Here is a 22361-nt window from a genome sequence, read left to right as displayed (position 1 = left end):
CTATACAAATGGAAGATCTGAAGTGTTTCATGCATTACTTCATCAGATTAACACATCTGGAGATTGACACTTTTTTGCCAATTCATCTTGAAATTTTCACCAACTCTGTCTGATTGGATAGAAAGTTTCTGTCTTTCCATCATTTCCTGTCCATTCTTGCAGTTTGAGGCTGCAGAATTGCAACCAGAACTTATTTCTGTGCTGCTCTTCCATCAAAAAAAAAGCAGATTTTGCACGTTGTTGTAGCAACAGCTTCTCCCATTGCAGGTGTGGATCTCTGCAGCTTCTTCGGAGTTACAAAAGCCAAAGTTGTGTGCGTGTGTGTGTGTGTGTGTGTGTGTGTGTCATATTCCTACTGGTAATGCAGGCCATCTCATTCCTGTCCCATAGCTTTCAGGGGGAACCAGTCAGCAGTGTGTTTCTAGCTTTGTAACGGAAAGTTTTGTGGCCAAAACATGTCCTTCTAAAAATACGAATGGTATTTAAAAAATGCTAACATGTTTATCCTGCAGTTATCCATTTTGTGGATTGTTTTTAAATGTGTTATAAGCTGTTCGACTGTGACATCCATGCAAGTATATAGTTTACACTCATTATCATAAACCAAGGATACAGCAGGTCAATGAACACTATCTGGAGGCCACAGCATTACATGACCTTGCATGCCACATGTGCTGTAATTCTCTCTCACACTTGCAATCAAACACAAAGCTCCATAAAATCCTGGGGGCCTCTTCAAGGCTCCTGGATTGGTCATGGAGGGTTTGGAGAAATGAGGAAGGAGGAGATGATAGATGATGTTCAGAAAAAAACTTTTTAGAGGGTAAAATTGAGGAAAAAAAGTCCACAGTGACTCAAACACTAAAGTTAATAATATATGCATCTCATTTAAATTCTTGACTGTCTGAGCTGACATCAGGAGTGAACTGAGACCATATTTGTTCAGGCAAAACATTTCAGAGAAGCTCACACAGAATTATGCAGTCATTAAAAGTTTCTAAAAATAGCACATGCGGGTCATATTAATGTTTCTACGCTATATGTTCTGGGTTAGTTTCACACCAACAATGTCTGTATACAGTTTACATAAACAATATAAACAAGTTTCTATATGCAAAAATAAAACTAGATGCACCCAGAAAGGACAGTTTACACTTTATAATATTATTGTAATACCAGAAAAAAAAGCCAATCTACTGCCACAAATAACGTTTCCATAAGATTAAGAAGTCAGAGCACCCTGAGAAAACCCAAATACCCCCTGGAGAACTTTACACAGAGGCTGTGGCCTGGATTCAAACCGAAGACCTCTTGCTACATGGTAACGGTGCTAATAGCTCCCTCATAGTGCAGCTCTGAATGGTTTTCCATTTCATTTCTATTACCAGCATGAGCTAATTGTAATTGTAAACATCATATTTTTGAATCTTATCGTTCATTCTGTGAAAAATGTTTCTAAAATGTTCAGTCAGGTGTCATGAAGGCTTCACTTCTTCTGCTTCTGGGTCAGACTTGGGGTCTAAAATACGGTTGTATTATTGCACATCTGTTTGCTGTTTTCACGTGGATAAAGTGGGAGTGTAAACGTTGAGTTGGGGGGGCGTGGCCAGCAGCAGCTTATTTGGATTTAAAGTGACAGGAGGCCCTAAAGCAAATCATCCTAAAAGGAGCTCAAAATAAGAAGAACTGACCAGGCTGAAACTCATTATCTAACTTGACTTGGTCCACAATATGTGATGAACATGTTTTGTTTTGCCCATAGATCTGTCCGAACCGGTTCAAGGGAGCATAAAATGTCTCCTTTAACAACTTTTAGTTCATGAACCTACATCTTTCCCAACTCTGTCTGCACCTCCTTGTTTGTTGTAGTGACGCAATTTGTATTTGTGAGATAACATTTGCCACTTTTACCACTGAAATACATTTTTCCCAGCTTGTGTTGCAGCAGAGCAGCATTATGATGCCCGTCACCGACAGGAACAGAAGTGAATCTGAAGGTAGTTGCATAAAACTGGCTACTGATTCACCTCATTAGTCATCCTCGTTCTATAACAATTTCATTAATTTTTCCACCAACAAAAGCATGACTACGAGAGAAATAAAATTGTTTTAGGTATGTGTCATTTTGGAATTTTTCAGTAGAGCCTAAGCACTTGTACTTGTGTATTTGTGTGCTTTCTACATCTGGGCTTGGGCAATCTGTTTTAAACTTGTGTATTCTTGAGTGTGTATGTGTGTACCCTGAACCCAAGCGAGATCCAGCAAGCATGACGGAGGATGACAGCTTGATTTATGGCAAGGCTATAAGTAGAATGACTACTGCTACACAGTGTGTGTTGCATATGTGCATGAGTGCGAGAGGAAAACACAGCAGAGAGAGAGAAGGAAAAATGGCAGGATGGAAAGGAAGGATCACGCTCAGAAAGAGGGGAGAGATGGAGATGACGAGAGGAAAAGGGGGATGCAAGGAGGAGAGAGATAAGCTGAGCACGGAGGATTGATGGGGAGAGGATGATTGGAAAGGGGTCAGAAAGGGCTTACTGTGACTGGAAGAGGAGCACCAAGTTACTTAGCTAAATATTCCAAATATAAAAAGTATATGCATTAAAATATTTTCATAGAGCACAAGAGAAATGAAAGATTAGCTGATGTTTGCAACTTTGAAATGACAAGCTTCCTGCTGTTAAGCTGTACCGTTATCGGCAGTCAGCAATTTTGTGACATTGAATGATAAAGAAATAAAAGTTAAATTGTGATTGATTCTGCTCTGCAAATAATATAAATAACAAAAATACCTGTCTGAAGAAATGCAAGCACTGGTATTCATCATCTGATTTTAATGTTGGCTGTAGAAAACAAAATGTTTACCTTCCAGGCCAGTATGGCCCTAATTTAAAATCCAAAATAGACAATTTTATTGAGAGATGCTCCATATGCAGTCTAGTCTTATGAAAGCTTCAGACACTGGGGTAACAAACAGAATAAATGGCAAACATAATTACTGCTAATTTCACTTTTTGACTCTTGTCTTCACTTTACTACTGTAAAATTGTACCGTTCTTTGGTAATTTGAGCAGAAAATTTCTCCTTTTGCTTTCTTGTCCAAAAAAATAAGACGGTTTGGAAGAAATGATACGGGCTAACAATGTGTTGAGGACAGGGAGGAGGAAGGAGAGGCTGAGAAACCTGAGCAGCAGAGGTAGATGGAGAAAGAGAGCGCAGGCTTTGATCTATCTGTTGGTGGGAGCTGATTTTGGCATCCAGCCAGAAAACCCCACAGCTCTCTCTCTCTCACACACACACACACACACACACCCAAACACACGCACGCACACCCAGAGAGAGGCCAAACAGACACACACTGATAGTTAAGGCTCTAGAGCTTTGTTGATTATTTCTGCCAGGAGGATCAAAGACGCTCAATCCTCAGCCTTCTCTGTCCGTCCATCCATCCATCACCTATCTGTCATCTCACAAGTCCGTCTGTCCAGACGTTCATCAAGCGGGTCATCTATCTTCCTATCAGATGAAATAAGCACGTCCATTGTTGTGTAAATCTAACTCTCCCTTAAACTGATCAGATTTTTTTCTTTTTTTGTTTTTTTGTTTTGTTTTACTTCAAACACATTTCAACAAAAAACTAGAACGGAAAATATAAAAACCTGAGTAAACCGCTTCCAGCAGGAAATGCCTAAGACATTAAATGGACAAAAATAACAGAAAAATCTAGAAGTTTTTCCCTTGCAATAAATTGTTGCACATTTGACAGTCAATTTTACAAGAAAGACTGTCGTGCAGAGTTTCCAGTGTCACCGCCATGACACAAAACTGTGTCACCTATTTAAGGAAGATTAACTGAACTGCTTGTCATGTAAAAATGCTGTGCAGACAGGAACTGCACCACAGTAACACGATGCACATGCAAACAGACACAGAGGAACCTTATGCAGCGGTCTACTGTTGCATAACTGACGCAGGCATTTTCCCAAAATCAGTTTCCTATCTGCATTACCCTGCAGACTATCATTTCATGATAATTACACTGGCTCTAAATGTTGGATCAATTTGGGAAAATCTGGAAGAAATTCAGTTGCAAACCTTATTGATGGGGGAATGGTTAAATCATATTGAGAATAAAGAGGAATTAGGTTTATGTTTAGGAACCACTGGGTTAAACTGTCTGAAGAAAAGTAAGAGTGCAGGTTGAGTTCATATCTGTGGGATAAAGTAGGAAAATATTGTTGAACGGGACGTGGAGTGACGTCTAGAGCTGCCACCATCGAGGTCAGGATCCTGTTTGTTCAGAGTCACAGCAACGTCTTTAGCTGTTGCTCAAACTCTGAAGGAGTTATCACTCACTTAGCTCTTTCTGTCTTCATTTTTTCTTTCCTTTTTGTTGACTATGTTGCTGTGAAAAGTAACAGCCCAGTCTCTTATTTAGATCTTGCTCTTCTCGGTTCGGAAAGTGGTCGTGGTCCTTCAAACGTTCTCCTGTGTTTTTCCCCCTGATGTCGGCCCCGAGCTGAACCAGCTGGTTATGAATTCTCTCTGTGTGTCTTTATTTCTGTGAGCTGTGGAGCCTGGAGGTCTAACCCCCAGTTGAACTCTGATAGGTGTGTGTGAGAGTCAGGGCTGTAAACTCTAACCTTTGACCTTAGGCACATACCTGTCTGATATTACATCTACCTACCCATCTCTCCTTTTCTCTCTGTATCTATCCATCTCCATCTTTCTTTCTCAATCTCCATCCAGTCTGTTTTCTCTCTGGGGCTCTGGTGCCTTAGGCCGGATGTAAGGGTCATTAAAAAGGAGTCTGTGTGTGCGTGTGTGTGTGTGTGTGTGTGTATCCGTGTGTGTGTGAGCGAACACTCCATGCTGAAATGGAGGGCATTGGCCCTTCCTCCTCTGTCTGAAAAGGAAATACCAAATTACTGAGGTTCTCTCTCCTATTTGCTTTCTCATTTTTCCTTTAATATGACGGGCAGATATAGATATTTGTCTTAGGACATTACGGATGAAGTTAGCTGATCTCTAGCTCTAGTGATTATACTGCAGCAAAGGCCAGTTAATTTTTTATACTTAATCTATAAAAGGTTTTTTGTCCCTTTTTTGAACTGGACAGGGAAACCGTTTGCAAAAAGGTTTCATGAAGTATTAGTAAGTAATAAGTATCTCACCTCAGGGAAGCAACAAACAAAAGTCTAGTCAATCCGTTTGCACAGGCTCTTCAGTGGAAAGATAATCTTATGAAACTAAGCTCTAAATGATAGTCAGAGTGAACAACCACTATCTTCTAATGGGGTACTTACTGCTTAGAAGTACTCTATATAACCCTACTTTTCTTGTCTTTCTGAATTTTCAAGCACCGATTATCTTTACATTCAAAATCTGGCTAACTCTGTTGGTTCTTGTAGATTTGAGTGTTATGTAAAACTTATACTGCTAAAAAAAAACACATTTTGATAAGCTGAAAACGGGTTTTTAACACAATTTTAATGCTGTCAAGTATTGCCACATTTGTGTTTCTGTAGTGGTTTATTAGAACTCTGTTTAGGTCTCATACTAAAATGACTTTTTTACTTCAGGACAACTGCAGCCATCATTGACAGAGCATTAATAAAAGAGAGAATATTAATGATCTAATCCTGTGCTGCTCCATTTATAGAGCGACATAAGGAGAAATGGCAGCTCGGTCGAAAAGAAAAACATTTTTTGTTTTCTTTTACGACAAAAAGAAGCAGGAAGCCAGTAGAGAAAATAAGAAGAAAAGGTTGTCTGTGTGCTGGAGGTGTGCCATGGTGCCTGCCAGTCAGCCAGGCTGAGCTGAAGGGCCCCTGCTGGGGGTGGAGGGTTCAGGCGAGCCCCCTGCCTCCACCAGCCAACTGGAGTGTGCTGGGGAACAGAGGAAGAGGAGGAAGAGGGGGGTGTGGAAGAAGAGATAATGATCCTGAGAGAAGAAGAGGTAAAGACAAGGAAAAAAAAGAAAGAAATGGAAGTGGACAGCCGTGAACTGCAGAGGAGGAGGAGGAGAATGTTATGTGATGTTGATGCAGAGAGAGAGGTGGAGAAGGTAGACCTGGAGCAGGAATGTAGGAGGAATGTAAGGAATGGAGGAGTTTTCCTCTGGCTGGAGACAGAAACGGAGGGAGGGCAGAAGATCCTGTCCTGCTCCTGCAGAGCGCTGCACGTCCACAGTGGTCGCTCGTGTTTTTTAATGAGATACACAGATGTTTTACAGATAAAAATCTGCCTAATAATTTTTTTAAATCTGTCATATCGTTTATGGGAATCTTAAATCAAACAAATATTTAAAAAAAAAATGAAAATGTAAGGTTTATTTTTGTATTTAATCCATCTACTAGCAATTATTACTGCAGCTTGTTTTACATTCACTGTTTACTGCGAGCAAATAAGAAGTGATTCAAGCTAAAGCTACCAGAATTTAGTGCTTGGAATAATTTAACAGCAATGACAAAAAAGCGGGAAGGGAATGGAGCCGTTTTTTTAAATATCTTAATTAGTAGAGGTTTTTTTTGTGGTTGTTTTTAGCTAAAACAGGTCTTTGAACTTCTGTTTTTCTGCTTCCACATTCATGCATGGAAACATGTCTTCTGTTTCACATGTGTACCTTAGATTGTCTTTAAACTTTAATGGGGCCTTTACAGAGGGTCCAGAGTCGTTTCACTGTGGTGAGAATGAAGTTTAAAGCAAGGAATGTTTGATTTGAGTAGCTCTTTTCAGCAGCAGGTTCTTACATGATGAAAACGTAACACAACAAACAAACCAGAACCTTTCCATCACAAAAGCTGTAAAGCCACAACGCCTTGCTAACATGTTCACATCGCTCAATCAAACAAATGGAAATAGTTTATTTTACAGCTCCAGACCTTGACTAAAGCTGAAAGTTTTTTTTTGGTTTTTAATGGGGAAAAATCTGCAATCGACCTAAACAAAACCCAGTGCTATAAATAGTTTTGTCAACTGATTAGTAAATGGTGTATCTTAAAATAGAAATGTAGAGCACAACCGTAAACTCATTAAAAAGTCCTTTTAAATTGACAAGGAGACAATCTGGCCTTCATGGGAAAAACCCACTGTTGAAGGAGAAGCCAATGACGTTTAGCTTAATTACATAATGCTAATTCACAACATGTCGTTTCAAGACACTTTACAAAAATCTATTTAATCCAATAATACTTGCATTCAAATTATTCCCAAAACATGTAGAAGAAGTAAGGATTTCATAACATCTACATGTTAAAATACTGTATGTTCTGTATTTCTTGTCAAACATTTGGGTTTTGTTTCGTAAGAGCAACAGTACCTGATGCGGGGAAGAAAAATGCATCACATCATAGCCCCATAAATTACACTAACATTTGTGGCCATTATGTCAAAATGTGGAAGCATCGCAGGGGAAGCTTATTTCTGCCCAGTAAGACTCTGTTTTATGTCACCTTTTAATTCCTCTGTTGCATTTTCTCCCTTCTCTTTTTATTTATTTTATTTCTCTTTTGCACACACATTGGCGTCACTCAGGAGCGGTTTAGCCAACGCCTCTAAACGCAGCGGGACACCTTTGTTTCCTCCAGTTCCTCGCTCTCTTAGGGACCTGTGCTACATTCTCTTATTTGTCCTGTTTTATCTCAAAATGTAGCCACTTTGGCATGTCTGTGTACATGTGCAGCAACGAAAAACCCTCTCTGTTTGTCAGCTTATCCTCCCTAGATTTGTTTCAGGGATGCTCTGAGGGAGGGAAAGGAGACGGGAGGAAAGATGGAACAGGGAGCATGAGGAATGCAATGAAAGATAATTTAAGTGTGATGATCTCAGAAAAGATAATGCTTAATAATGGCAGATGATGGGACAGCTGAAAGGTGGCGGTGAATGGGAGGTGAAAACAGGTCACATGCATGACAGAAGAAGGAGGAGGAAGCCACAGAGCTATAGTCGCTCTTTATGTGGCAACAAAAATCAATAGGCCTGTCTGCATTCATGTATGTGCCTCTGTCAACTCTTTATTTTAAAAGTCCGGTCAGCTCTATAATAATATATACTAGATATATTAACATACTGTTATTCCTCTTTCATAGATCAAAGTTGTTGTCTTTTTTTCAGGAAAGGTTTTGAAAAAGGAATTATTGAAACGGTGAGTTGACTCATAACATTTGCTCCTGTAGTTGCAGCTGAAGGAGGTTCTACAAACAACTGGACTAAACACGAATGCACAAAGATTTATATTTACATTTCAAATAAATGTAACGTTTTCCTTCCTTTTCACAAATATGGAGTGCTTTGCGCACATTTCTCACATACGATTCCAATAAAACGCACCAAAGATAGTTGTTGTAAAATGCACTGTGTGGATGAACTTTCATTGGAACAAAGTGAAGTTTCTTTTCTCTCCACACTGTTCAGACTTTCCTTCTGCTGAACTAGATCTGCATCCAGCTGTCACAGCCAATTCTCCCCTTTGTTTTGCATGTCAAGTCTGCAATTCTAAAAGTTGTGGAGTAAAATATTGATAAATTTTCATCAGCAACACACTTCACTGTTGATGCACAAAAACAAGAGGGAAAAACATTAAAGTACACATAATGAAGAAAGAGCCAAAATGACTTCTGATACTGATAGATGAAGCCTAGAGAGGCTCTCAATCAACCATAAATGCATATGTATGACTGATTAAGCTTGACTATTTGTCAGAAGGACTCTTTTAATCATAACTTAACGCAGTTCATATAACATTTATACCCTAACAAAGAAATCTCTTAGCATCTCTCATGTTTTTCTATCACTTTTCTCTCAGATGTTTTTCCCTTGTTCTTCTCTTTGACTCGTTTCCTCTCTTTGCCTTTCCTGCCATCCATCTTTCAGCTTCTCCTCCTCTGCCTCCCTCTTCTTTTCTTCCTGCTTGCCACACACACGCTGGCATGCTGACACTTAAACTAAATGCACTCACACACACCCTATTCCCTTACTACCTCCTCTCACCACCCACATAGAAAGGAGGACACATCCAGGCCACAAAACATACACACGCACACACACACACAGAACTTTCAGCGCTTTCTTCTTTACCATAGTCAGCAAGATCCGATGTCAAGTCGACTGACACGGGGCACAGAGAGGCAGTATTTTTCCCCACACTACGCTCTGTTTCCTCCTCCCTCTTATAGAATGTATGCATTTTTTAAAACCATCTTACAAACACGGGCGTGCATATATATATATATATATATATAATTTATTTTTTTTTTGCCGTTGCTTTTTAGGGGAGTCGGTGAAGCGATGAAGCAAAGAGAAAAGAACTGATGAGAAGGGGAAAAGTTGGAGATAAATATAGGAACGCTATAGTCTGACTTACAGCTACACATGTAAGTGGAGCATCTAACAGAGCATGCATGCAGGATGCAAGAAGTGGTTTGAGCATGCAACACACATGCACAGTAAAAGGGCAACATGAATAAATGCATTCCAAGCATGAACTAAAACCTCCATGCACCAGAAGTCTCCCACACACCGGCAGCCAAAATGGTTTATGTACAACATGCTTACATGGGCTCCACAATTAAATTAGATGCATTCTCTTGTAGGTAGCATATATGCATGCAGAATAAGCCTTTTCAGTGCTGCAAGGGAGATGTGTTAACACTTCTCCACATGGAATGGCAAATATAGGAAGTATGGATATAGCATAATCCCAACAGAGACTGCTATGCTGTGGTTGCTGATGCAGTTCCGCTTCAAAGTTAGAGAAGTCAGACCTTCCTAGATTTCCAAGGAAATAAAACCTGGAGCATATTTTCAGGTGGAAAAGAAGGGTATTGACAAATTAGATGCATGAAATAAAAAATATTGCTGTAGTTTTAGAAGCAATACTTTTTACACAATAAAATATAGCCTGTCTACTTTAAGATTTATATGAAAAGTATTAACACAAAGAGCTGGAACCAACTTGGATCAACTTATTTTATTTAAACTTTTATTGTGGTTTTGTTTTCTCCAGGCTGCTAGAATCTCTTTGTAAGCATGTACTTTGGTTTCTAGACATAAAATCGCTGTCAAATGTTGATTAAACGTAAAATGCTCAACTTTGAATATACAATTAAATCAGTTAAGATTCAAGATTATTAATAATCCCTTAAAAGGTCTATCCAATAAACATCTAATCTGAGGTTGTTGTTTTTTTGTTTGTTTTTGGTCACTGTCTTGTTAAAGGAAATGTCCAAGTTTCAACCATCTGATCCAAAGTTTCACTGTAAGATGAAAGGAAATCAGTTGTGATGTCCAAAACCAGCCTTGAAACCTGCAGCCTTACAGACTACTGCAGCCTAAAAGTGCTGAAAGACCAGGATTAATGCAGTCATTTGAAGCTGTGAACACAGATTGAGTGGAAATGGACAATCTAAATGCCTCAACGAGAAAATGTTAACGATCAGATGAAGCAAAGACAAAACTATTTGGCCAAAGTGATAAGAAAAAATTTATTTCTGGAAAGAATTTCAAAACTACGACAACTCATCTAAGTGTGGATGGAATAAATACCTCTTACATATTCAGCTTCACCTGCATGGATTATTCATTTAAATAGTTTTTATTCACAACCGTTGGTAATAGAGTCGGCTTTTTAAAATGCTTTTGCAACATATATCATTAAAAAAAAAGTCAGACTTTTAAACGTGAATGCATATAAAACATTTCCTTCACAGTATTTCTACTCCCTTCCCAATGAGGTTTTTATGCAGCAGCTTCAATGCCTTGCTCCAGGGCACGGTGGCCGGCTATGGAACGGAGAGTGGTTTTCATTCATTTGTTCGGCAGCCTTCCAGTGAAAACCACACAGCGTTCACCTTACGGCTACTACTGGCCCTGATATATATTTAAGTGCAGGCTGCCATCAGCTGAACACACAAAACACACAGAGCAACACGGCCACAGAGCATGTGTACAAGCCAGATTTGGCTCCATCCTCATGTCTGCCATATGGTTGATTCCTCCCTGCTGTGCAAACCCTGCAGGCCAAACACTCGGTGCTCGTGTGTGGGAGTCCGATTGTGTGTGAACGTGTAACAGAGCCAGCGAACAAAACAGAAGCAAATCAGGGCAAGAGAAAGAGCAGAGCAATATCTATCAGGATGTATTGTTGTTCTGGAGGGAAAATTACATCTGCAGTTTTAAAACGCTAACCGTGCGTCATTGTACAAGTAAGGCCAACAGCAGCAGTTTACCACCAGCCTCAGTCATTTTTAATAAGGAGGCGCAGGATCAAACATTAATATCCTCTTTGTGCTGTGGTGTTTGGATGCAGTTGTGTGAAAAAAATTAGGGCATTCTGTGAAATTGTGTTTTCATTAAAAAACAGAGGACTAACTTTTGACTTTTTCTCTAAAATACATTTAAACACGCTCAGTTTATTCCAACTTGAAATGGCAGAAACAGGAGTAGAACATAATCACTTACTATTTTGAAGAAGATTTGCCCGTCTTAGGACCCTCAGTTTGGTACAAGTCAGAGTAGACGCCATGTTGACATCAAAAAACCTGCCATGTAGCAGATTGTGTCTGCTTTCTAGTGGATTCAATTATTTTATTTTATTCAGCTGTGTGGGAAAATGGTTTACAATTGGAGAAGATTTTGGCAATTGTCAAAGTCCAGGTGTAATTGTCCAACTAAGATCACTCTGAAATGTAAGAGAGGCTTTTTTTTCTTTCAGCAGTGATGGTAGAAATTGGAGTAAAAGGAAGTTAAAAAAAAGCGAGAGAGATGGAGAGAGAGAATTATGCTAAACAGGAAAGTTGGGTTTCTCTACTTGTCGGTGTGGTTGGGGTGTGGATTTCCTCCCAAACCAAAGTTAGCACATTAACACATAATATGAATCATTAAAGTAGAAGCCAGAAGTTGTAAACGAGCGCTAATGCATTTCTTCAGACATGTGGTGTACTGTGACCACTACAAAATCAAAGTTTACACCACAGCAAATAATCAAATGCACCTGTTGATCTGCATCTCCCTGAACTAACTAGTTCACCAACCTAAACTTCTTCAAAGGGAAAATTTGACAAATGTGTTGGATGTCATTAAAATGATCTGAGTAGCATAAAAGCATGGATTAATATTTAAATGCTGAACAAATTAACTGATATTTAGCAATAGGGATTTCTACTGACGTGTTGATGGGGTTGTGATTAAGATCAAATTCCTTTGTGCAACTGTAAATATATTAACTAAACTAACTAAATTGGTTTACACAGTGTTAAAAATAGACTTGACATCCTGTTTCTCAAATTGTACATGTGAGGTAGATTGAAAATGTAATATGTTTTATGAATTTCCCACTGAAATCTTGTATAGAAACGATTTAATCTCAGCTCATTCTTCGACAATTGAATTAGTCGGCTTTCGACTGGCCTTTCTACTGAATTTTTTTAAGAAACCCCACCTTACTGTTTTCCTGTTTGGTCTAAACCTGGTAAGATTTATTCAACAAAACTTGGCTGATGTTTGGAGGAAAGTGTTTGGCTAAAACAACAAACTTTTGCTTGTTTTGGCTCAAATGTAAAAACTCCTGTTTTGGAGGTTTTTTTTATGATTTTTCAGAAACTGAAAATGTCAGTGTTTTATTCTGGCAGCTGAGTTTCTGACATACACTGTTGTGATGATGGCATAGACGCCTCTGGGTGGCTGCATTTGAAAACTCAGATTTTCCCCTGAAATTATACCTTCGAGACTTGAGTTTTTCAGACAATAGGAGAGGCCTCTACAAAATCAGATTCGCTCAGACGTTGCTAAGAGTGCAGCACAAAAGGGATTCTAGGAAGTATGTCCAGATTCAAAGTGGAAATTTATCCTGAAGAGATAAAACTGGTTGTTAAAAATGGTTTCAGGACAAATGGGCCAACGGTTTACCCTGATTTTCCAGACTTTTAAGACATTGTCCTTGGCAGAAAACGGGACTGTCTTCATGTTGATCTCCAACGATTCTCTGCTTTCATCACTCCCACAGGTTGGTCTCAATAAACATTTGCTTTGGCCAAAACAAACCATTTTTTCAAAGCATTTAAGCTAGTTTCTCAAAATGGCTCTTTTATCATACTCCAGGCTGTTGTTTTGTTTCGTTGTTGTATGAAGCCGTCTGGATCTACATTTGACTTCTTCATGAGAGAAGAACATAGTTGAGCTGCAAGTCTTTGGTCAAAAACTGACCAAAGAGTTTTTGCTGAGAGGAAAAACTCTGATTAACCAACTTCATATCATCTTGAACTTATTGGCTTGGAAAAACAAATCCCACTCTGACCCAAAGTTCACTTTTGATTGGTTGATCCTTGTTGACATGGTGCAGAGTGAAGCAAGAGCCGTTCTGCGATAACTGTTAGAGCTGAACACAGAAGAAAGCTTTTGTTACTTGAGTGAGTCAACCAGGACTAATCCTCAGATGGACTCTTGCTGCCATGCCAAGTTTTTGTTTAAATAAAACTCAGTGAGCAAAGAGACCACCACCACCGCTGGTGGATTCTTTGCTCTGTCTGAAATTGAACCCCGTGGTGCAACCGAAGCCGTGCTGTTCAGATGTATATTTCCCCTGAAGAGACTGGTCTAAAAGAGAGCTGCGTATCTGCAGAACCTGCAGGTCCTGGTGAGCAGCCGGTACTACATTTGGATCAGACCCAACATGCTCTTCCCCATTCAGATGCTGAAAGGATTGAGGCGGATTTTCTGACGACCAACTTCTCCCTTCCCCATCCATTCTCACCCCAACAAATTTTCTAACAAAATTACCTTTTGGTCATAAGTCCCCAAGTTATACTTTGAAAATTGAGTAAAGACTTAAATGGATATTTGATAACCTGTAAGGTCTTTGTGCAACTTAGGTTTTACAATAAAAAGAGTGAAAAAAAGTTGGATCATTTACTGTAATTTATGCACCCAGAAGTTAGTCGATGTTTATATTATATATATATATATATTTTAGATTTTTAATATTTTTGCCCAGGTAATACAAAATATCACAGATGTGAATGACTTATCTACAGATACGATTTAAAACTACGACATTATTTTTTGTCATAATTTGCTACATTGTTGATGTATTTTCCAGTGAAAGAAAAGACTTTTATCTGCCTCGGTTTGGAACTAGCCGTTGTGAATAGGTGGTGCCGGGCATTTTAACGGCTTGCTCCATTCACAAATTTCAAACGCATGCGGATCTTCGTGGAGACGAGTGGCTGAAGAAGATGCTCTGATACAGGAATGAAGAGGAGGCAGTGAGAGTGGAAAGGAAGGGGGACAAGAATGAGGTTGGACAGACAGCAGCCTCTGTGAACCTGCATAGACAAGCACAGTCAAGCTGCTTTTGTGTGTGTGTGTGTGTGTGTGTGTGTGTGAGAGAGAGAGAGGCAGAGAAAGCGGGAATGTTTTGACAGCTCAGAGCCATCACAGCAGCAGAAGGCAGTGTGTGTGTGTGTGTGTGTGTGTGTGTGTGTGTGCGTGTGTGTGTGTGTGTGTGCGTGTGTGTGTGTGTGTGTGTGCCTCTGTGCAAGCAGGTCTTGTGTGGCTGTGCATGCACTGTATTTTTGAGTGAGTGTTTCTGCATCTGAGTGAAAGACCAAAAGGAGAGAAGGATCACTGCATCCATCCACAGACAAAGAGGGAAAGGACAAGGCTGGCATTACAGCCATGGATGGAGAATAGTTAGACATGTTTATGTCTTCTGTATGAAAGTGAGTTTGCGTATATTCAGAGGACGCCTGCTGCCATGCAGGCCCGATCATGAATCAAACGCCGAGCGCCGTTAATCCAGACTGAATGAGAACACGCAAACTCATGAACCTCGGCCTTCTTCACCTTCAGCTCACGGTCACACTGGGAGCTGCCCTTAACAAATACTCTCGTCTGAAGACGATTCCAAACAGCCCAACAGCAGCTGGAGGTGAGATGTTTTGCTCAAGGGCACCTTGACCTGACCGTATTATTAAATCTCTTTTTTTCTTAAAGTAGACTATTACTAATTCACCTTCCCTGCCTTTTTTCCCAGCCAGGCTGAGCGTCTGTGCTGTTGACCCTCCAGTACCAAACCCATTTCTTTGAGCTACTGCCCCCAGGCTACAGCTGCAGCAGCTGACGGTGTTTGACTGAGAATGTTGGTTTGTCTCATTCAAACAAATGCTATTGTGAGCCAATAATTTTAATACGTCGTCTATAAAATAACCCATTTCTGCGGAGAGTTAAATCAAGCACCTATAACATCACCAGAAAGAAATGAGTAAATGATTTCTGTTTTAAATAAAGCAATCCTACTGCAACATAGAAAACAAAGTGGGAAAAGCTTAAATACACCTTCACTGTTGCTCCGTCAGTGTTGAAAACCCAAAATGACCTCTGAGAAAATATGTGAACAGGTGCAAACATTACAAAAAATATCCTTGCAAAATATCAAAGTGAGAATTTGTCAGAGTTGGTGTCCTTGTAATCCCTAAAAATATATCCAGTTGTGGGTATTCCACCACTCTGTGTCATATTTGGATCTTCTTTCATTTTGTTTTTGACACCATTGATTCAGCCAGGTTCACAGCTCTAAAATTGTAAAGCATCATGGACTCAGTCTTTAGCCACACACTAAAATCTGTGGTCACTCACTGAGAAAGATGCAATGACTCCCATTCTCCTGACCAAAAGCAACGTACAACAAATTTAAATCGAAACTTTCTGATTAAAATTCTGCAGCTGCGAAACACGTTTGACTATTGTCTTGTTCCTGACTGTTGAGTGCTTCCTTCCTTCTTTTCCTCATCCTTCTCTCCACTTGCTCAGTCTAATTAAAAGTGGGTCCATTTATTTTCTTTCCTTTGACTTAATTTTCCTTTTGTTATTTTAGTACAGTGAAGCATGTTGTGGTATCGTTGGACTGAAATCTCGATTGTGACGTCTGGTGTCTTCTGCTGGATGGTGTAACATGTCCCTCTCTACCAGCTCAGTATTGTATGTTCAGCCCTGTGAAATGTATTTATTTATATTGCTGAAATCAAATTGTGTGTGTGAAAGGTTACAAAGGCAGATCTGCAGGCAAAGACAGTATCATAAGTTTCTGAGCTGACTGGAGAAGCTTGAAGATGGATACAAGTAAAGTATTACATTTTCCTTACAAACTTAGGATTGTGTTGAATAACCATACTTGTCTGACTCTGCTAGAGCCACTCTCAACATAACTATTTTCATATTTGGTTCTTTAGTTGAAAATTTTCCCAAATACTATTGAAACAAAGATGTTGAAATTTTGTAAGAAGAAGAATAGTGTTTGCATTTCACTTTTCCGGATTCAAAATTTTTTGCACAATTGTCCCACTTGTTTCAGAACATTAAACCAATTTAAATATTATTTAGGAACAATTTTGGTAATTGAGAGCTATCGGCCTAGAAGAGGAAAGGGTTACAAAGTATAAACAGTTTCTTTTCTCCAACTTTTGCCAGAAAACATTGGAAAACTGTGGTATTCTACATGAGGTTCAAAGACTGAAACCAACAAGTTCCAGGAAAATGAGATTAATCAGGTTTGAACAAGAGTTGAATTTTTCTCCGACATCCTGTCTTGTACATGCTGTTGGCTTTTCCTACCAAAGAACCAATGCACAGCAGCAAACAGGCAACACAAGTGTTTGCTGTTCGACAAGGGTGCCTCTGTGTCTTGCCCTTTATAGTAGGCTAAAAAATGTTTGCGTCTGTCTTTGGAGGTTAGTTGTGGGGGGGTATTGGGGGGTTGCATGCGTGCTAACAATGTACCCGTGTGTCCCTTGTGTCAAAATCTGGCTAAATCAAGTGAAGCATGTTGTGTGTGTGTGCCAGGCCAGATCAATATGAGCTAATCAATAGGAGAAGACAGCTAGAAGGACCATAGGGACGAGATGTACACACCTGGTGTAAATGTAGGCCTTGTTTGTATTCCACACTCGGTTTCCTCCCTATTTTCTCTCATTTCTACTCCCATGTCTCATTTTCACCGTAGTTCTTCAAATATTGTATTTTTTTAACCTCTTTCTGGCACCAACACATGCTAGCTATCTCACTCTTACTTTTCAGTGTTACCAACCCATCTGGCTGTACCCTTAAAACAAAACTACATTTTCTTTACAGATGCAAACAACTGGATCCCAGAAACAAGAGCTGGTTTAGCTACCAGTTTGTGAAATCTCTCACCTTTCTTATTTATGCTGTTGTGTAGCCAAAACTTCAGCTAATAATCAAATAACCAAAATTAAGATGAAGTTAAACAATGATGTCATGAAGCACTGTTTTTTGTATTTATTATAGGTGCTGATTTGCTAAACAAAATTTACTGGCAATCCTTGCAGTTAATATTTGCATCTGAATGTAAAAGACAACGTATGGCAAAAATACTTGCTATTTAAATTCTCATACATGGGTTTTCCTTGAATAATTTATTTGTAGTGCTTTTTTCCATTTTCAAATCTTTTAAAAGTTCACAGAAAATGTCCAAGGTTAAAAAAAAAATCTTGATTTGTGTGACTACAAGGATCCATTCTTTCCTAAACGCGTGCTCTGCCGAAAACCATTTAATTTCTTAATAATTTATTAAAGTTTTTTAACTTGTGTAACATCTTATCTGTTGGATGTAGATGAATTTTACTAATAGCCCAAATAGGTGCATGTAAATGAATTGGGAACAGCTAAGTCATTAAATTAAAAGTATTATGACAAAACATTTCAAGGTTGCAAGTACATCCACTGTATATTCAATAGCTCAGTCCTCTCTTGATTTTTTTTTTTTTTTTACAGAACTAATTCAGCCTCGTTTTCCTTATAAACATAAAGATCTTAAAAATACTGCAAAAAATCTATTCTGATGCGAATAGATACTGACTTATGAGCCAAGCCAAAAACAGATGGGAATAAGCCTTTAGTCAGTGCTTCAATGCTCTAGGTCTCTGTTAAATTCACTCAGCATGCAAATTGACTGTAATTCACTTACCGAGTGATAAGAGTGCTACTCTGTCTCAGTAATGCCTTTTATACGCTGAATATTAAATAACTCTATGATGGAAATGTCCTCATGGTTTGGATATCCAGTTTGGCATAATGTGGGCTGACCAGGATGTTGTCTTTGGACCCGAGCCGACTCCGTTTTGCTTCTTGTACAAAATGGTACATCCTTCATACATTTAATTGTGACCATTTCATGCATCACAACTTAAAATCTCTTCCTCTCAAAACAACTGAATATAAATTGAGAAATAAAACCTGAAATGTGGGTTTTCTTAATGTTGCTTCTTACCATTAAATTCTCACTGTTTTTCTTCTGTTTGCTCAGATTCAATATCCAAATCTTCCCCTGTTCTTTTCTTTTCTGTGATTTTCAGATCTGAGTTTAAACAGCTCATCTTTTAGCTTGCTAACTTTATATTAAATCTTTTCCATGACCACCAGTCAATTGTATTGAACGCAGCATTGAGATCCAGTAAAACCAACATTGCAGACTTTGTCATAATTATTTTTGTTTTTCAGAATAAAAGTAACTTTGGAAAAACTATCTTTCACTTAGTTTTTATAAAGTCTGCTGTGGTATTATAATCTTAACTGTCAGGTATATTTTTGATGCATAAAAATAATTTTAAGTAACAAAAAATAAAAGCTTGAAAACATCAGTGTGAGTGTAATTAACCTGTATAGTATTTACTCAAATACTTGAACTTTACAATACAATTCAAACTTAATGAAGATCTGCACATCATTACTTTTCTTTTGACGTTTGTTTGCCGTCTTTAACCAATAAAATTTCTGTCACTGTTGTAGAAACATTTGAGAATCATTGCTCTGGAGATTTCCAAATCTCTAGAGCCCTAAAATGTTCTTGTTATGATAACATCTGCTCGTTTCTTATAAAACATCTTAAAATCCATGCACTACATGGTTGCAGCAGGGATTTTATTTCCTTGGGTATTTCTTTTCTGTTTTTGCTTAAAAAGAGCGTGACAATTTTTAAACATACTGACGCAGGAGCTGAAAAGTTACTCTTTATTGATGCTTGAATGACAAGTTCAGCTGACAGGAAGATGGAGAGAGACAGGCACGCAAACTTGTGAGCGCATGCATTATGCACATGCACCTTCAGTCACACGTGCACAGGAAGACAAGCACACACAAGCACAACACACCTCCCACGCTACCGAGACGCCGACTCTCCTGACAAATTGGAGCGTGCGCGAGCCTGGTTGTTTTTGGCATTACGGTTCTGTCACATTTTTGTCAGGGCTGTACGCGGTTTCACAGCGAGACAAAGAAAGCTAAAAACAACACTCATGTTATTCTGCAACCCGGCTTTCTCCGTCCTGCTTTTTACTGATGCTGCTCATTGGGATTGAAGTGGGAATGTGGAGCAGAAGTCAGCATCATATAATGCATAATTCTTAGTGTCCTATTGTTACAGCCCAGACTGTTATATAATTCAGAGAAGGCATCCACATTTTGATTGCAAATGAAGCAGTGTCCTATGGCTTTAAATAAAAGATTTAGTGTGTTGTCTTCTCATCCAGTCTGTTGGAACAGTTTTCTGAATAAAATGCCTAATGCTTCGCATGAAAAGTTAGATGAATTTACATGGTTATAGCTAAACAATATGCAGATACAAAGGGGAAAAACCACAAACGGGTAAATCTAATGTCACGGCTTGTATAGTAACATTTCAGCCACAGATTGGCATTACTATTCATCTTGTCATGTCAAAAATAGTAAAGCATTCTTGAATTAAAAGGAACACAATTGCTTGTTTTTCTTTCTTTGCTTCTCACAAAAGTTAGATTTATTTGGCAAGAAAAAGCAAAAATAGATTTTTCCTTCTGTAGAAATAAGAATAGTCTGGCAGAACATTGCCACATGGTTTACTGCACTCAACAAATTGATGTCAATTTTCTGGTATTCAGTTATTTTGTAGGGATCCAGGACTAGTCTAACATGTTGACCTAAATATGTTGTACATTTTCCTATTGACCTAAAGATTGTTTTGTGATACATAAAAGTTTATTGCTTCAAAAACTATGCTGCATCCGTATTTTCATGAGTTTTCTGTTGAAACAAACATGATCAGCTTGTGATCTGCTGTTTATTTTATTAGATAGAGCTAACACCATTAGCAGGAGCCAACATGAAATCAAAACGAATGGGAAGATAATGAATGGATGTGCAAAGTGACAATGAAGCAACTTCAAGTCGACACACACCGTTTGAGAAAAGGCATCATCTTCCCAGAATGCATTGCATCGTAAACATGGCAATGTCAGTGTGACATTTTATTTAAATTAACAAAAACTAAACAGCCTGCTCTATTTTTAGTACTTTACATTTCTCAAATAATCTATTGTTACAACTAGTTGCGGATTCCATCCAGTTAAAAGGTCAATATTTATTGGCAGTAGCACCATTCTTAATGGCAAACTATTTAGAGTTGAAGTAAGATATTGACTGCTAAAACATCTCCATAGACTGAATATCAGCCATCTGTTTTGACTTGCTCTCAGCATATAAATTATGTGCTGAAAGCAATGTTGTAACACTGAGTTGATGAGGAATATTCATGTTGGCTGTGCTCAGAAATCTTCATGAGCTCCTTCTTTTAGGAAAGATTTTTTAAAGACCAATAATGGTTATTTTTGGTGTGACTATGCCTTGCTGTTGAAGTCAGACATTTTGAGTTCTTCACCTACATTGAGAAATGGCTCATTACACTCAGAAAATGTGCAGCTTAAGTGTGTGTATGTGTGTGTTTGCCTAAGATATCCAACTGAAGATAATTAGCTTGTCCTGCTGGGCACCAAGGTATGAGAGAGGCATGGTTTTTGCATAAATACTCTGTATTCTTGTGCCAGCTATTGTCGAAGTTTAGGCCTTTTTTTTCTAATGGAAGACTTTTGGTGTGTGGGCGTGTGCACGCAGACGGTATTTTAACACGGCTAGCCGACTTCTTGCAGCCCACAGTTAAACAGTGACTCACAAATTCCTCTCTCACTCTGCCTCTCTTTCTCACCATCATCGTTTTTTCCCTCTCTGTTCTTTTTCACTCCTTTTTTAACACATTTCACTGGTTTTCTGACATTTTCTTTCTCTGACATGCCTTCTCTTTTTTCCCCCTCTCTGTAGGTTTGGTGCTGACTATAGCAAACTTTAGGACAGAGGTGCTTTCCCTCCACCCTCTCCCCATCGCCTCGCCCCCCTGCTGGCCTAGCTCCTGTCAGCCCCAGACCCAGTAAGTTAAAACACTCCTTCTCTTGATTTTTAACTTGTTTTTTTTAGTCATTGATTTCTTTTTAATTTACATACGTTATCATGGTTACAAAGTGTAAGGCTCTCCTCACTTGCCTTGCCTTGCACTCGCCACTTTTTTATTTTAAAATTCAATCACAGAAGTACTTCTAGTTTAGTGTGTACACTATTTGCCAGTATGCATTACTTTGAAGAGAAAAAAAACAAAACATTTAGGAACTTCCAGAATCTATATTGTGATGACCAGATTGTTTTGGTCTGATTGCAAAGTTGACATGCAAAATTACTTTGTCTTCATGGTGGCTCACCACTAAGATCAGAACATTAAAATGTAAGTAAGGCACCAATAAAATCTCAGTAAAACGACACAGAACCGACTGCATCTGGTTGAAAGAAGGAACTTCATCTTCAAAAATGCATTGTGCTCTGCATGAAGGATTTTACATATTCAGATAATATTTATGAAACAAGTACTGAAGCATATTGGTACTCTTCAAGGTTAAGGTCAGAGTGAACATTCTTAGGATAGTTGATTAAATCTGGACCTTTATTGGTCCAGATACAGTTGGCTTGATAATTATGACTGAAGAGTTACAATGTGCAATGTTCATGGATTAATAAAAAAAGTGCCTCCTGATCAAAATGCCTTTATTTAAAACAAAAAAAGTTATAATTATATCTGCAGCTTCTAATGTAACATTGATTAGTGCAGTTATAATAGCTCCATCTGTCTTTATGTTGTCTGATATTTCTACAGCATACACAAATTGTGGAGAGCACTGTTTATTAAACATGTAGATTAGAAGGAATAAACATAGAAAAGATCAGCTTTTAGCTTTGAGTTTGAGATTTTCAAATAGCAAAATGTCTGTAGTCAAAGTTTAAGGATTTAAGTTGTCAAAGGCGTCTTGAATAAGTAGGACAAATATGAGCTGCCATGTTTGTGATATGCAGGTTTGACTCTAGAAATCTTATGTAAAAACCTGTGGAATAATGTGTCTGCTACACATTAGACCATCACTCATACCAGATAGTAGTATTAATTGCTCCAGGAGAAAAAAAAAAAAAGAAACAAATATAATAAGCTTTGTACA

At 38.6% G+C, this 22361-nt stretch overlaps 1 protein-coding gene across 3 annotated transcripts in view; it reads left to right on the top strand.

Annotated features, from left to right (window-relative positions):
• The window catches only part of wnt5b (wingless-type MMTV integration site family, member 5b), a 77597-nt gene that overhangs the window by 14495 nt on the left and 40741 nt on the right, over positions 1-22361 (top strand). For 2 of the 3 annotated variants that reach the window (XM_044108129.1, XM_044108132.1), the window contains exons 2-3: positions 9276-9377; positions 21145-21250. The exons of the other annotated variant lie outside the window; for it this stretch is intronic. The gene's annotated coding sequence lies outside the window, so the exon portion shown is untranslated. The remainder of the gene's footprint in view (positions 1-9275; positions 9378-21144; positions 21251-22361) is intronic. 3 annotated transcript variants of the gene reach the window in all.

This window comes from Gambusia affinis, linkage group LG23 (assembly GCF_019740435.1).
Source record: "Gambusia affinis linkage group LG23, SWU_Gaff_1.0, whole genome shotgun sequence".
NCBI lineage: Eukaryota > Metazoa > Chordata > Actinopteri > Cyprinodontiformes > Poeciliidae > Gambusia > Gambusia affinis.
The sequence above is the reverse complement of the archived record's forward strand: the minus strand, read 5'-3'. Positions and strand labels throughout refer to the sequence as shown.